The following is a 14,353-nucleotide window of genomic DNA, read 5'->3' as shown; positions in this document are numbered from 1 at the left end:
ATATATATATATATATATATGACACATAATATTTTATTTTAACTGCTATCATTTGAAACTTTGGGACATTTTAATTGGATAATACTTTTCAACAATAAAATAAAACAATATTGATTGTACTCTAAATACTGAAAGCAGGGTAATTTGTGATCTAAGCGACTAGTAATTTACACGTATTTGGTCATACAGCTAAATCAATACATTCAGCTGTACCTATTGTCTCCATTGCCACAGATGCATATATTTCAGCTCTGAGGCACGCATACTAACAATACAAAGATTTGCCAAATGATGGATCACTTTCAGGAGCTAAGTATTTTCCAGCATGGGACCATGAAAGGATTCCATCTGCGCAATAAGGAAGTGGTACTCCCCCAAAAAATCAGAGTGGGGGTTTGTTGATGCGAAAGGTGAACAGTGGCCAAGAGGTCATCAACGTTCTGTTGGCAATAGCTGAAGACTTTCAAACTTTGTCACATTCAGTTAGGTTTAATAACAGTGTTCCCAGGCCCAAGCAGCTGCACCATAGTCTTACATCACCAAGTGAAAAGCAAGGCATTCGATACAGTGTTGGAAAGCACGCTGCCACTAGACTCTGGAGTATTGCACACCTGTTTACCGTAGTGATGAATCATAACTTTTTCTGGGTTTAGAGGATGTGGAGGACATCAGCACTTACCTAATTACATTGTGTCAAATGTAGAGTTTGGTAACACAGGTAGTATTGTTTGGGATATCTTAGAGGAATTCGAGTTTATCTTTAAGAAAGCGTCATTGCTGCAGGATATCAAATCGTTTTGTACAAAACTATGCTCACAGATCTATAGAGATGGTATGGAAATGGCAATGTCATTTCAAACATGACTTTGGTAAATAAGAACATAGATGACCAAGTTTGATGAACAATTACTTTTATCTTGCACAAAGCCTCTACTGAAACCTGATAGTGCACATTTGAGGTAAATTAAAGAAAAGGCAGGCATTAACGATATTAATGAATAAACTGGAAAAGGTTCATTTTATGTCAAGTGAACTGCTGTAATATCCTGCTTAAAAAAATTAAATTAAAAAAAAAAAACATCTCACGTGGGAGCAATCCGAAACATCAAGGTTCAGTTTTTTCTAGAGGATAAAAGTTTCTAACGTTTATTATTTTCTTTCTTACAGTGTCCCCACTGCAAAGTCCAAACAGTCAGGTATGTAGTGTAGTGTTAGAATATTTGGCCTTTTAGACTTTTCTCTTTTTTGTTTTGTTTCTGGAGCCCTTCCCTCGCAGATATCATCAGATAGTTATTAGGCTACAGTCAGCAGCAGTAATTTGAGTTGTCTTACCAATCAGGATTAAAATTGTTTACCTAGATTTAGTTATTTTAAAGACTTTAAACTACCTCTTGTTAAGCCAATGAACAGCATATTTAATATTGTTTTCAATACCTGCTCAAATATTTTCATCTTTACACATTGTAAAGGTCTTCTCACAACCTAGATCCAATAGTGCGAAATATAAGTTCTTGCAATTTTTTTAACTGATCTTAAGAAACTTATCATGCAATGTCATTGTTTGTGTTTTGGAATATTGCAGCATAACTGGTTATGGCAGTTGCATCTTTTGAGCATGTGAAATCAGAGCAGAAAAATACTTATTTATGCATTGGCTTTGATTCAAATAAACGCAAAAGGTTCCTACTGATGACACAGTAGCATTATCCCCAGGACTATAGGAATTGAGTCAGTGTCATAACCTATTTGGTGATAAGGAACCTGGCATTAATGGCTGTGAGGCTGGCAGGTAGCGCACTGGATTTACTGAAGTCCTTTATATGAGAGATCAATAAAGTGGTAACTGAGTGGATGAGCAAGACTAAGCAGGAATAGGAGCAGGTTTAATTTTGCATAAATAATGTACTGAGACAAGAAAGGGACCTCAAACTGTTGAAGTCAAAAAAGCGTATCAGCCTTCGTCTTAGTAATTCATTTCGTAATGTTAAAATAGATTTTTCATTGCAGATTGCCGTAATTTTATTTATTTATATTTGCATACAATAATCTGTTTCCTCCATATTGTGCACATATTAGATGCTTATATAATAGTAGCTCCCATTGAAGTCATGTAAGGAGATTTTAAGTCACCCAAAAGCCTTTTTTCCACAAGCACCGCTCCTTCCAAACCCTGCTTTGATCATCAGGACTTCAGGGGATGATGGATGAAGCTGTCTCCCTCCAGGTTGTCATAACATCTGTTGCATCATGCTCACCGCATCCAGCTTAGCGGATGCCTTCATGCACACAGATCCTTCCTCCAGCTCATGTTTGCCGGCACCTTGGTGGAAAATGGTGGGAGATAGAAAAAGAGAAACCTTCCAGTTTAGCTAGTTTGTTACATGTAAAGAGTTTAAAAGGCATGTGCTATAAGCTGTATTTCACAACCCCCAGTGAAAGAGATGACCCAGGCCTCCTGTGGGTGTGGGGTCAAGGTATAAAGATAGGAGCGAAGAGATAAGTGGAGATAAAAAACAATAGAAGAGTGACGAAGGAAGAGATGGCCGAATGAGAGAGAAATCAATAGGAAATCAGTGTTTGGGGAGGGCCTGTTGTTTATCAGGTGACACGGTTAAACAGCGTTAAGGCACTAAAAGTGAAAAATAAGGGCCATCCTCATGCTAGTATTGATCACAGCCGAATGGGGCGGCAGAAGGTCGAAGCCACTAATAAAATAAGACATATCTAAGTGGGAATCAGCCAGGGATCGATGGGCGTGATGATCAAGGCCAAAAACATCTTCACTGGGTTTTAAGTTTGTCCTGCATTCCTAGTACCCTGTTAGGTACCCAGTGTGACTTCATGCTCAAGTTACTGAAGTTCAGGGTCTTTTAGATGGCTTTTAGGACTGGACGTCTCATCTGGAGAGGAGAGGAAATAGAAAGAGCCTGGGGGAAGATTTTATCGTCTAGTTATTCTTTCTTCCTATTTGAAAACTACTGTTTAATTTTCTACCCACTCCAAATCCTTAACTGTATATGACTGAAATTATCTCCTGGTTAAGTACCAAAGAAAAGTTTATTAATTGACTTTCATTGCTTGTGGTTCTAGCAATATAGGATCTTTCTGGCCTCTGCAGGATTTCTTCACATGTGGTTAAATAAACACTTGTTCACATTAAGTTATTTGGTGTTTAAATAGGCTTAAATTCTTTTCTAAATGCTTAGAAAAACAAAAAATATGAAGTATTCAACTAAGAACTAGATAGACAGGATTGGATAATTTTTGTTTGGATTCAAATGTTACTTAATCAAACTGGAAGATTTAATCTGGATTGATTTAATTGTATATCATCAGATGAGTTTACTTTTACTGTGAATTGGCACTATCTACAGCATACATTTTACATTTCAAATCATTAATAATATTCCTGCTACACAATTATATATTGACTAGATTTTCAAAACATGTATATTAGATTTGAATAAACAATCTTGTACATAAAGGAGATTCAGTTTTAAGCAGTTTGACTTTGAAATCAGGAGTTGATTTCGATCTTTCCAGGTTGAACAATTTTTTGCTTAAATGGAGTTTTTAATGTGTTGATCTAGGGGAGCTTACAGAGGCCTGTACAATGAAATTAGATGCTTCATATGTTCAAAAAACATAAAGCTTTACCTCTTAATATCCACCTAATTTCAGGGAAATTCGCCTATTTTGCATACCCAAATGGAAAAGCAAATAACTGAGGAACTGTAAGCCCAAATTACATGTGTGATACGTTATTTGAAAGCTAACACCCTCCAGTTTCTGAATATATACGTGAAAATTGGGTGAGTAAAACACCCAAGCTGCATCAAGTCTAGGCTACATCAGTTCAAACATGACTCAAAGTTCTTTTTTTTTATTCTCGAAAATAATAAATCTTTTTTGAACAGCAGTAATAAAGACATGCTTGCTTATTGTGGCTGCTTTGTCATGGTACATTTCGACATGCTGCTATAACTGTCCTTTGACACTCGCTATGTACATAAAATCACCTAGGTGGTTGAATTGTGGAGAATCTAAGCTTTCCAAAGATGTCTAACGTGTCTATATTGGTAAACATTTTACCAGTGTAATTTTCATGAGTTATTATTTGTAAATGCTTTAAAACGGTGGGTTTTGAGAGTTTAATGATCCTTTTGTCTTTTTTTTGCCACTTCAGGAAATTTGGTGAGAGGAAATTGCTAAATCTAAAGGTTATTCTGCAAATTTACTGGTCGGTTCTCGTTCTGACCCTCACCTATTATCGTGAGATATAGATGTTGACCAATAAAAACTGTTTAAAGAGATGGAAGAACCTTTCTCAGTGAGGTGCATGCACTCAGCTGTAGAGACAGGGTAAGGAGGGTCATCATCCCAGGCCAGGACTAGAGTCTCAGATTCCAAACCATGTCCCCTACAGTACAAGCAGTAATCCACCTCTGACCAGGGAAAGCCTTGGAACCTCCTTGAAAAACCTGGACAGTGTAAATGGGGAGCTGTTACCACTGCAACCCATCTTCAATAAGTAGAGGACAATGAATGAGTTAAACATGCTACCTTCCTCTGGTTTGGAAATAGAAGCTGACTGCAGAGTACTGTAGCTGAGCCCAGACAAACACTGAACTTATTTAAAAAAATTCTGGGACAAGAGATGGTCCATTTGTCCCTCATTCCTTGCTTCTAGGACTGAAGTTTGACTTGGCTTTACTTATCCCCTTGAATTTGTGGTCCATAGCCAATGTCTTTCCCTTCTTCTTCTTTATTAGTTAGGATGTATAACGGCTGATGTTTTGTTGTCAACAACACAGAGAAGAAAATATTTGTGTTATTCTCTACGTGCGGAAAACACCCATTTAAAACAGACTTTATTCAGGCTGAACAAACCAGTGACAGGAAGGAAAAGTCATGAGACCCATTTCACAAAATCAAAATAAAAGATTAAGTGAAGATTTCTGGATATACGGGTCAAATTAAGCTGCAACTCAGTTTCACAAAAGCAGAAACACATCAACGTACAAAGTGAAAATACCTATTGGGTGCTTATCTAGTTTTTTTTTTTTCAGGTTAGATTACTTTTATGAAGTGATTCTTATGAGTGGCAAAGATAGGTCTGTGGTACGATTAAACCATCATACCACAGAACGACTGAATAATAGGACAGAAATATAATAGAAATCTGCCAACTGTGAGATTTCCATGTGTTGCCATGTTTCCCTCCACTGTTTATTTTTAGGTTAGGAGTTGTTCATTTGAGAAAAAAATGACAAATAACTCCCTAAAATATGATGTTTACAGTTAAGAGAAGTTGTTGGGAAATGTGTATTTTCAGATAATCCCCTTTTTGTTTGCTGAATCAATCTGTGATCAATCTAATGGTCTTTTGAGGAATACTGCATGCACTTAGCTTGGTTATTTACATGTCGAATAACATAGCCGCACCTGTGGAACCAAGCCTGGATTAGATGAAGCCAGGATTCACTCTTCACTCAAGGTCAATTCTTGCTTTATCTCTTATTCTGGGATTTCTGAATTCAGCTTTTGTGAAATAGAACCCAGAACATGACCCAAGTCAGAAGCCAATGAGAATCCAGTGAGGACACACTGAACACAGCAACTCACAGAGGCAAGTGGTGCACAATGACACACAAGAGACAAGAAGCAGTTAGGACAGAACGAGCACAGGAAGGCTGGCGGTGCAAATAACCCTTGGAAACATACTCTAATGAACTAGGAGGCGACATTTTTGCATGGAATAGCAGACAGAGTATTATAAATAGGGCTGAGTAACAGCTGGGGGGAAGGAGGGTGATTGGAAGAGTACCAAGGTGCACGGAGTCTAACCGAGCTCAGGCAGGCAAACACACAGAATGCACCTATACACCACAATGACCACAAGCATTTAGGCATGCAAGTATACAACCGATTTTACAAAGTGCTTGAAATATACATAAATATTGCACCCATGTTGTATTTCAGGTTTAATAAATCACATCACACGGGAGGTTGGGAACTAGATTTTCATATCTTCTCAAAGCTCTTTGCTAACTTTGGTATATTCTATACATTTGTGAAAGCAACACAATAAATGAACTGGGCCTGCATACCTGGATGCAGAAGGTTAGTAGATATTGTGTGTACTATCAAGTTTGCATGTGTTTTTATAACATCAAAAATTAAGCTCTATAGATACAAGTTACACCCCTCTTAAATCCTCTCCTGCTACACCTTTATGTATGGCAAACCAAATGGCACAACACAGAAAATAACATTTCGACAGTCTTCATGGTGGAGGTGCTTACAAAGATGCTCAGTCCTGTAGTCATCAAGGAATGATTGCTTCTATTTAATTTTTTGCATTTTCTTTGTCAACTGATGGTGAATTTGAATTAATAGATTTGCAGTTGTCTTCCCTCATGTCTGCTCTATAGCATATCTACCTGTATCTGCTACAAAAAACCCACCTAGATGTGTAAATCAAGCACTGACCAGTGATGATGGGTTTTAAATAGTTGACATTCGGGGTTATTTATTAAGCTAACATGCAGGCAGGTGTGTTAGCAACAACTTTTTTCAAAGACTTTTCTTTAGTTCAGCAAAAACATTGGAGATTGTGCCTTGGTTGATGTTGCAAAGAAAAGAATATGACCAGAACTTTTGCTCAGGACAGTTTTATTGGTTAGTTATTAAAGAAAAATAAATACCGATGTAGAAAAACTAAACAACTAAACTGTCTTTATTGTCTGAAGGGTACAGTGTTTTTTTCTGCCATCTCCACGTTTTTCCAGGGTCCGTACTGCAGTGTGTTTAACAAGTGCTACAAGTAAGAGGCGACTGCAGAGAGAGCACTGTGACAAATAGCAGCAGATCATGCAGAAAATGTGCAATGCTAAACATCAGTTACTGCACATGGGAGAAATGGTGTGTTTGTGCAGTGTTTGCTGTCCAAGGAGTTCTGGAGGGGAAATGGAAAAAAAAAAGAGTTGCTCTCACAGCTGGGGACCTGCAATTGAATACATGGCTTAATTTTAACAGTTAAAAAAAAAAATTATGTCGAGGAGGGCAGAAAATGTTGCTGGGGTTTTGAGTTTCTTTTGAAGTGCCCTGATGACGATTATGAAATCCAATAAAAACTAATTAGGAAATTAGGTGGCAGATCAATAAAGTCTGCTCCAGTGGAGCATGCTGTATGTGTGTGTGTGGGTCAGTTTCGTGTTGCCCAGGGAGTGCATAGCAGCTCTGACCTGGCCAAAGCAATTGTTACTGATACTCCTCTGTGGATTCAGCCTGCTTTACCCTCATATGGCTCTAATTTATATTTTGTTGACTGCTGGTTTCTTCACTATGTGTAATCTGATTCAGTGAGTTTTCAGTTTAGGTAATTTCATCCTTCTAATGTTGCACTTAATGTGCCCTGAAACCTCTTTATTGCACTTTATTGCTCCAGCTTTGCATTATTTACTTCATTTATTTATTTAGAACTGATTGGACAACCGCAAAAACAAGTGACGTAGTGGTAGTGCACTGACAAGTGATTGTATCATGGTTTTCTCTTTCCCATGAAAGAGAAGCTACGCTTAGATGTTGGTTTAAACTTAATAATTTAACCACTTTAACAATTGAATAATCGTAAAATACCCAAAGTAGCTGTTTTAAAGCCTATTTGCTATTTAAGAAAGAACATGTTTAACTTTTTAGATCTTTTATGAAGCGTACCAGTGTACTGATATTTCAAAAAAGCAGTACAACAGTAATTTAACTTCTAAGTTATTTGTGTGTTTAAAAAATAGAGGAAAAAAAAGCAATTTTTTTCATTGACTGAAAGAAGGCTGTGGGTTAATTGTACATTCAAGTTTTAACTGAAAAATGTTTCAGAAAGTCTTCTTAAGTTGAAAAGACTGAGGAATAGTTTAAAGAATTTTTAACAAACTGCTACCTCAAAATCCAATATAGCTTCCTAGAATGCAGTGATGACAGCCAAAGAGTTATCTAACACTAATCATGTTTTTTTTAGATTAGAGAACAACTCACCAATTTATTATTAACCCTTGGGTTACATAAACTTTTGGAGTGTTTCTATCAGAATGCTAATATGGGGGATTGTAGATGCGGTCCCTTATATTCAGATAATAGCTTTTGGCTGATATCGGAGCGATATCCGATACTAATATCGGATTGGCACATCCCTTATAAAAATGGTGTTAGACACCTTTGTAAAGGAGTGGTTATTTTAGTAAAACAAAGCATGGAAAACACTTTTTTTTTTTTAACAATTTCAAGAAACATTTATTTGTAATCAGCAATGATAGCATCTCCAAATTTAGCAACAGACACTTTATGAACCATCTTGCTTTCAAATTGAATTTTGTACACCAGAATTCTAATGAGCTGTCCAGTGATTGATCCAGGTTGGAAGTACCAGACAGAAGAATAAGCAAACTTCTGTATCCTGTTCAAGGAATTTTCTGTAGAGTTCTAGAATTTTATTTCTGTGGCAGTTTGAGGTAATTTCTACTGGTCTTAACATTTGTTTTCTATTTTTTACTTATAATCAAAAAAATTGTGCTGAAAACATTAGACAATGCTGCCCAGCAGGGTGAACACCAGAGGCATATCTGCTGCCAGTGAGCCTAAGCAACATATGCTCATCAGTCTACAGAAAGTTGGCTCATCTAATATTATGACTATTTATTGATATATGTTTTGTACAAAATTATTAAATGACTATGTACGTGTTATTAAGGTATGTAACATTTGTATCATTGACATCTTAAATGCCCAGAGTTTAAATCAAAATATGATCTGCAGTGACAACACACTTTGTGGTATGGATTGTTGGATGGCTCATTGAGCTAAGCCCAATTTCTGATTCAAATATGATCTCTGACAGAATTTTAGACAATCTCTGGTTCTTGGCTTGCTTATTTGTTAAATTGGTATTTTACCAATTTCCGAATTTCAGCTTGAACATGTTTAAGTTGGATTTAGTATAATTTTTAGATAGGAATTTCAGCTTAAGATGTAAATAAATTGCCGCTATCATTTGTTTATAGTTCACTGTTGTACACATGATCTTCTTTCTAGATCTTCCTAATATATTTTCCACTTTATTGTAGAGATTGAGTACTTTTTAAATGCTTGACATCAAAACTTCCTGTGAGTACTAGCAAAAGCAGCCACGGTGTCACTGGTGGTATTTAGGAGCCTAGGGTTTAAAACTGAGAAAAGTGGAACTGAACTGGATTTACTGTAGATTTTAGGAGTAAATGGGCTGCATAGACAAGAGTTACAATTCCAAGCCAAACCAAACGGATGGTGTTTGTTGGACAGTGCCATCCCCTTCTCTCTTCTCTGTCTGACACCACAGTCTCCTTCTTGCCCTTTTTTTGCCTCTCACCATACAGGATGGAAGGGCCTTATTTAGCGGCCGGACTCGTCTGTGTCCGTGGCTGGCGATTTGTCCTTGTCTAATTACGGCTGCTGGTTGCTGCCCGTGTGCACATGACTAATGGAGCGGCCGGGAATTGGGGGGGTGGAGGGTTGTGAGGTTACTTGCAGGGAGGGGGCAGCGGGGGAAGAGGAAGCAGTGGACGAGCAGCTCAGCCGCTGGTGATTTGTGGACCAGGCACTCTGTCATTGCCCTGCACCCATTTGTCTTCAAGAGCAGTTGGGAAGAAGAGGGGTGGAGACGGAGAGGATGGCTGAGGTGGGGGCTTCAGGGCAGAAAATGGTTTACAATGACTTCCATTTTCCAGCACTTTCATCCTTGGCCGTAGCGGTCGGCATGGTTTGCCAGAGATTGGATGGAATGGGCGGCTAAAGTGATGTAAGATATGACAGAAACCTTGACAGCTCACTGCTGCTATTTCTTTTTAGGGGACCAGCTTGATGGCCACCCTCTCTCTCCTGGGAGGGAGCCTTATCTGTTTCTCCCTGTCATGTGGTGAGAGCGGAGGCTCTATGGATTCAATGGTCCGTCGTCTGGAGTCAAACTTTAAGACAAATTTTATTTCGCATGTCTCTGACTAAGCACATACATCATCCCCTGTTTGGACTTTGACTATTTCTTTTTCTTTTGACTGTTTAGGACTTAACATACTGCCTGACCCTAAGATTACTGTTACCATTGTTAGGATAATTATCACTGATGATGTGTGAGTCTATTACACCCTAATATTAGCTGCCTGTTGCGTGTCAGAACTATTGTTTTCCCCCGTAGTTTATCTAATTAGGACAGTTCCTCTGTCTGGATATACAGTTAGCATCTTCATTCTGTACGTCGCAAAGATTTGGGAATGGAATAAAAGTGGTGTCCTTAAGCTAAGAACGTGTAATATTGTGATATGGCTGGAGCCGTGGATGTCTCCTCATCTGAAAACGTGTATGATGTAATGATGTGATGATGTGGCAGACTGGAGATGTATAAAATGTTTATCTTACTGTGAATCCTGGCCGCTTCACTAGAAGTGAGCCCGGTTGGTATGCAGCTGCCAACTGTAACTCAAATAGATTACAATTTCTATAAAATTCTGTTGTGATGTCTCATGGTTATTTAATACATATACATTATTAAGTGTTATTTAAAGAGTTTGTCCCAAGTGATCTATTTTCAGGAAAAAGTTCCAGAGAGAGAAAGCTTCAAGGTGTAAACACAGAGCTTTTGTTTAACACCATGGACAGTCATCTGGAGGTCCCCACTTGTCATTGATTGCATAATAAAGAACAGTTTTAGCTAACTTTGTCCAATCACCTCATCTCTGCTGGTTTTCCAGTGATCAGTGATCCAGTGATCAGTGATTTTCAGGTTGCAGAAGACACCTGCCTTCTTTCTCCACCTGGGGTCCTTATTAGGCTCCTGTTCATACTTCTGGAACAAAAAGACAAACAGCATGGCAGGAAATGCTAACTTGGTATTGATTTTACACAGTTTTCTACCTGCCCCCCTTTGCTCTTTCTCCAGGTCTTTTTAAGTAAATAAACACCAAATTTGTCATGTTTTTCCAGCGAGAGGAGGGGGTTGATAGAAGGGGTATGGGGTGGTGGAGAGAGGCCAGGCCCAGGCCTAGCGCTGGGTCAGCTATGATTCATTTTGCCATCTCATGGATGGAGGGATTCGAGTAGGATTGTTGAAGGGCGCCTGTGGAGCCACTCTGTGACCTCCCTTGCTCTTGTTCCTCCCCTAACGCTCCTTGGCAGCTCTGGTCCTAAATCACATGCTGTCAGCAGGTTGGCAGAACAATAGTGCAGGGTCTACTGTGCCGTCTCAGGCTCCAGTCCACTGGACATGCCTTCCTCTATCGTTAGTGTAAGCTTGTACCCTCTCTGGTCCTGCCTGGCCTCTGAAGCCCACAGGGCCTGACGAGGCGAGGGACTGGGCTTAGTGCTAAGGCATTGTGGACAGTTGGTATAAGAGCAGGGCAAAGAGATGATTTTTTTTTTTTTTACACATTCTAATTATCTATTTTCTTTGTTCTTTTAAACATTTGAAGTAAACATCAGTTTAATACATAGACACAGTAAAGGGGGTGGCTAAAACAAAAAAATAATCACGTTTATAAGAAATTTAAGATCTGTCTTAATGTATTGGTTCTTAAATCGTAGTCAAGTTTAGTTCACACATCTTTCGCTTTCCACTGAGACCGTGGCACAGTAAAACTGGTCCAAAAATGTAAATCTTCTCTTTTTAATCCTAAATCTTTATGCCATTTTTTTAATCAAATTGTTTCCTGTACAATATTTTGGAGAAAAACAATAAGCCAAATAGTTTCAAACATTAATAGCTACACTAATAATTAAAAAGAGTAATCTAATTCGTACTTAAATTGTAGTTCATAGTTCATTTGCTGTTTGGTATTTGTAGTCATATCTGCTCATATATACAGTTACATGTTGTTCTATGGCAAGTATGCTGATGAAGGTTCTCAGTCATCCAGGTCAAAGTCATTCCGTAAAAATTCAAAAAATATCCACTGGACTTGGTTTCTTGAAAACCAAGTCCAGTGGATATTTTTTGAATTTTTACGGAATTCTATGGCAAGATGATGCTGAACTCATGTGTTACAGCTAAGAGAGATGCTGTCAGATTCCAGTAACAGAAATGTAAATTACATAACAAAAAACCTAAAATAGTAAACGGGCTGATGTTTGTGTTCTTAGGTGTCTTTTTAAAGTATTTATACCAACTGGATATATAAAAATAGCTTCTTAAAGCACCTTTTAGTTGTTCTCACAGAAGCAGATCTTTTGCTAGATTGAACTTTCTTTAAAATATGTCATTAACATTTGTATTGTTTTTAACCAGGTAACCTGTGCTACACAGCTCAGCAAACTAGTCTTCTTGTTGCTCTCTTTTGGCCATTGCTTTCTGTCTGCCGCTATTTCATGAATACTAAAGTTGTAGACCCATAGCTGTTATGTTGTCCCACCTCCTGAGTGATGAATCTCCTTCCTGCTTCTTTGAGTAATATCCTTCTTACCCAGTGTAGTCACTCTGGATTTTCAAATTTTGAGATGTTTTGTAAATCTTTTAACAACTCTATCCCAGATCTTTTTTTCTTTTTTCTTTTTTTTTTTTTTTTTACCTCCATCAAGGAGTTTATGTTTTTTAACCATGTCTGTCTGCCTGTTAGTAGGATTACTTGAAAAGTTATGAATGGATTTTAATAGAATTCTTACCAGAGGTGTGCCTCATACCAAGCATTAGTCTATTAAATAATTTTGATGATCCAGATGTTAATCTAAATACAGGCATTTTGAATGATTCTTTAGAGTCGTAGGGTAATCATATTTAAATGTCAAATCATTTTGGCTTAAACGTGTAAATAAATGTACTCTTTATCAGACCATATTGTCCCAAAAGTTAGAAAATTTCTATTTAAAAAAAAAAATCCTTTCTTAAAATCTGTGTTTTTTTTTGTTATCTTATTCAGGCTAGTTAGTTATATGTCAGCTTGTACACTTAAATTCGGCCAATCATATATCATCTATCAATCAAATTTTTTCGGTCATAGCTTCTTGATTCATATGTCGTAGCTAATATACCCAGTGGCTGAAATAAGAATAATTTACGTTACCATTGAGTTCCATCCCAGTGTTCACAGGGATGGACGTCTGTGGCTTCGGCAGGCGTAGAGCTAACAGAACTGGCTCATCCACGACCTCGGACACAAAACTCTCCTCCTCTTGCATGTTTCCGCTGTCCATAGTGTTCCTTGACAGTGTCGTTGCTAAGTGCTACTTCATCCCAACGTAATTTCCCATTGGGAACCTACTAGCACTAAGTTGCTACTGCTGAACGAATACAAGAGTGTAATTTTGTAATAAAAGTTGGTGGGGATGTTCTAAGAGTGGTGGCTAATAGACCTACAGTTACGCGACCCAAGCGCTTTCTTTAGGTTTTTGTATTTTCCTAAAATGAACCCAAACATATATTTATTGAATGCTTTCCTACTGTTGAGAACACAAGGGTATACCATTCCTTGACAGTGTCATTGCTAAGTGCTACTTGGTCCTAATGTAATTTCTCATTGGGAACGTACTAGCACTAAGTTGCTAACTGGTTAGAAAAAAGCTTCCGACAAACTGGCCACAACTAAACTCGCTTGCGAACCTTCCGTGCCAAAAGTCCTGCCCCCTTGATAAATGACCAATCACATTCACTTTATTCACTAATGTTAAGTCGGGCACCACTTGGGAGAATTTTGATATGCAACTGTTGGAACAGCCGTTTCCCTATAACATTAAATCTGCAAACCCTCTGTGGATCTCTCCTCTTTTGGTCTGAAGATTATTACCTCAGTTTTGCTTTATTCAGTTGTGGAAAATTATGGTGCATCTGCATGTTTATCTGTTCTAAGTATCTAGCCGACGCTCTGATGGGTCATACTCCTGTGGTGACACTGTGATGTAAAGCTGTGTGATCTGCGTAGTTATGATAACTGATCTTGTTTATTTGCTATAATCTGAGCCAAGGAGAGCACGTACTGTAGAGGTTGAATAGGAGGGCCCCCAGAATGGAGCCTTGAGGAACCCCCCATGTGATTTTTCTGGTCTCTTATTTACAGTTCCTTACTGACACAAAAACGCCCCTGTCCTCTTGTAGGATTTTAACCAGTCCAGTGCTTTACAAGAAAGGCTGACCCAGTTTTTCAAATGCTCTAATAAGTTTGAGTGATCAGTATCAAACAGTACAATACAACAGTATCAAATAATGCACTGAGGTCCAATAATAACAGCACTGTGGTTCTTCCAGAGTTCAGAATTTATACAGATATCATCTGTATAAATCTATGTAGTGTGGTTGGCATGGAAACCTGACAGGAAGACATTAAAGCAGCTTGGCATTGTTAAG

The sequence above is a fragment of the Cyprinodon variegatus genome, unplaced genomic scaffold, assembly GCF_000732505.1.
Source record: "Cyprinodon variegatus isolate N-32 unplaced genomic scaffold, C_variegatus-1.0 Scaffold188, whole genome shotgun sequence".
Taxonomy (NCBI): domain Eukaryota; kingdom Metazoa; phylum Chordata; class Actinopteri; order Cyprinodontiformes; family Cyprinodontidae; genus Cyprinodon; species Cyprinodon variegatus.
The sequence above is the reverse complement of the archived record's forward strand: the minus strand, read 5'-3'. Positions refer to the sequence as shown.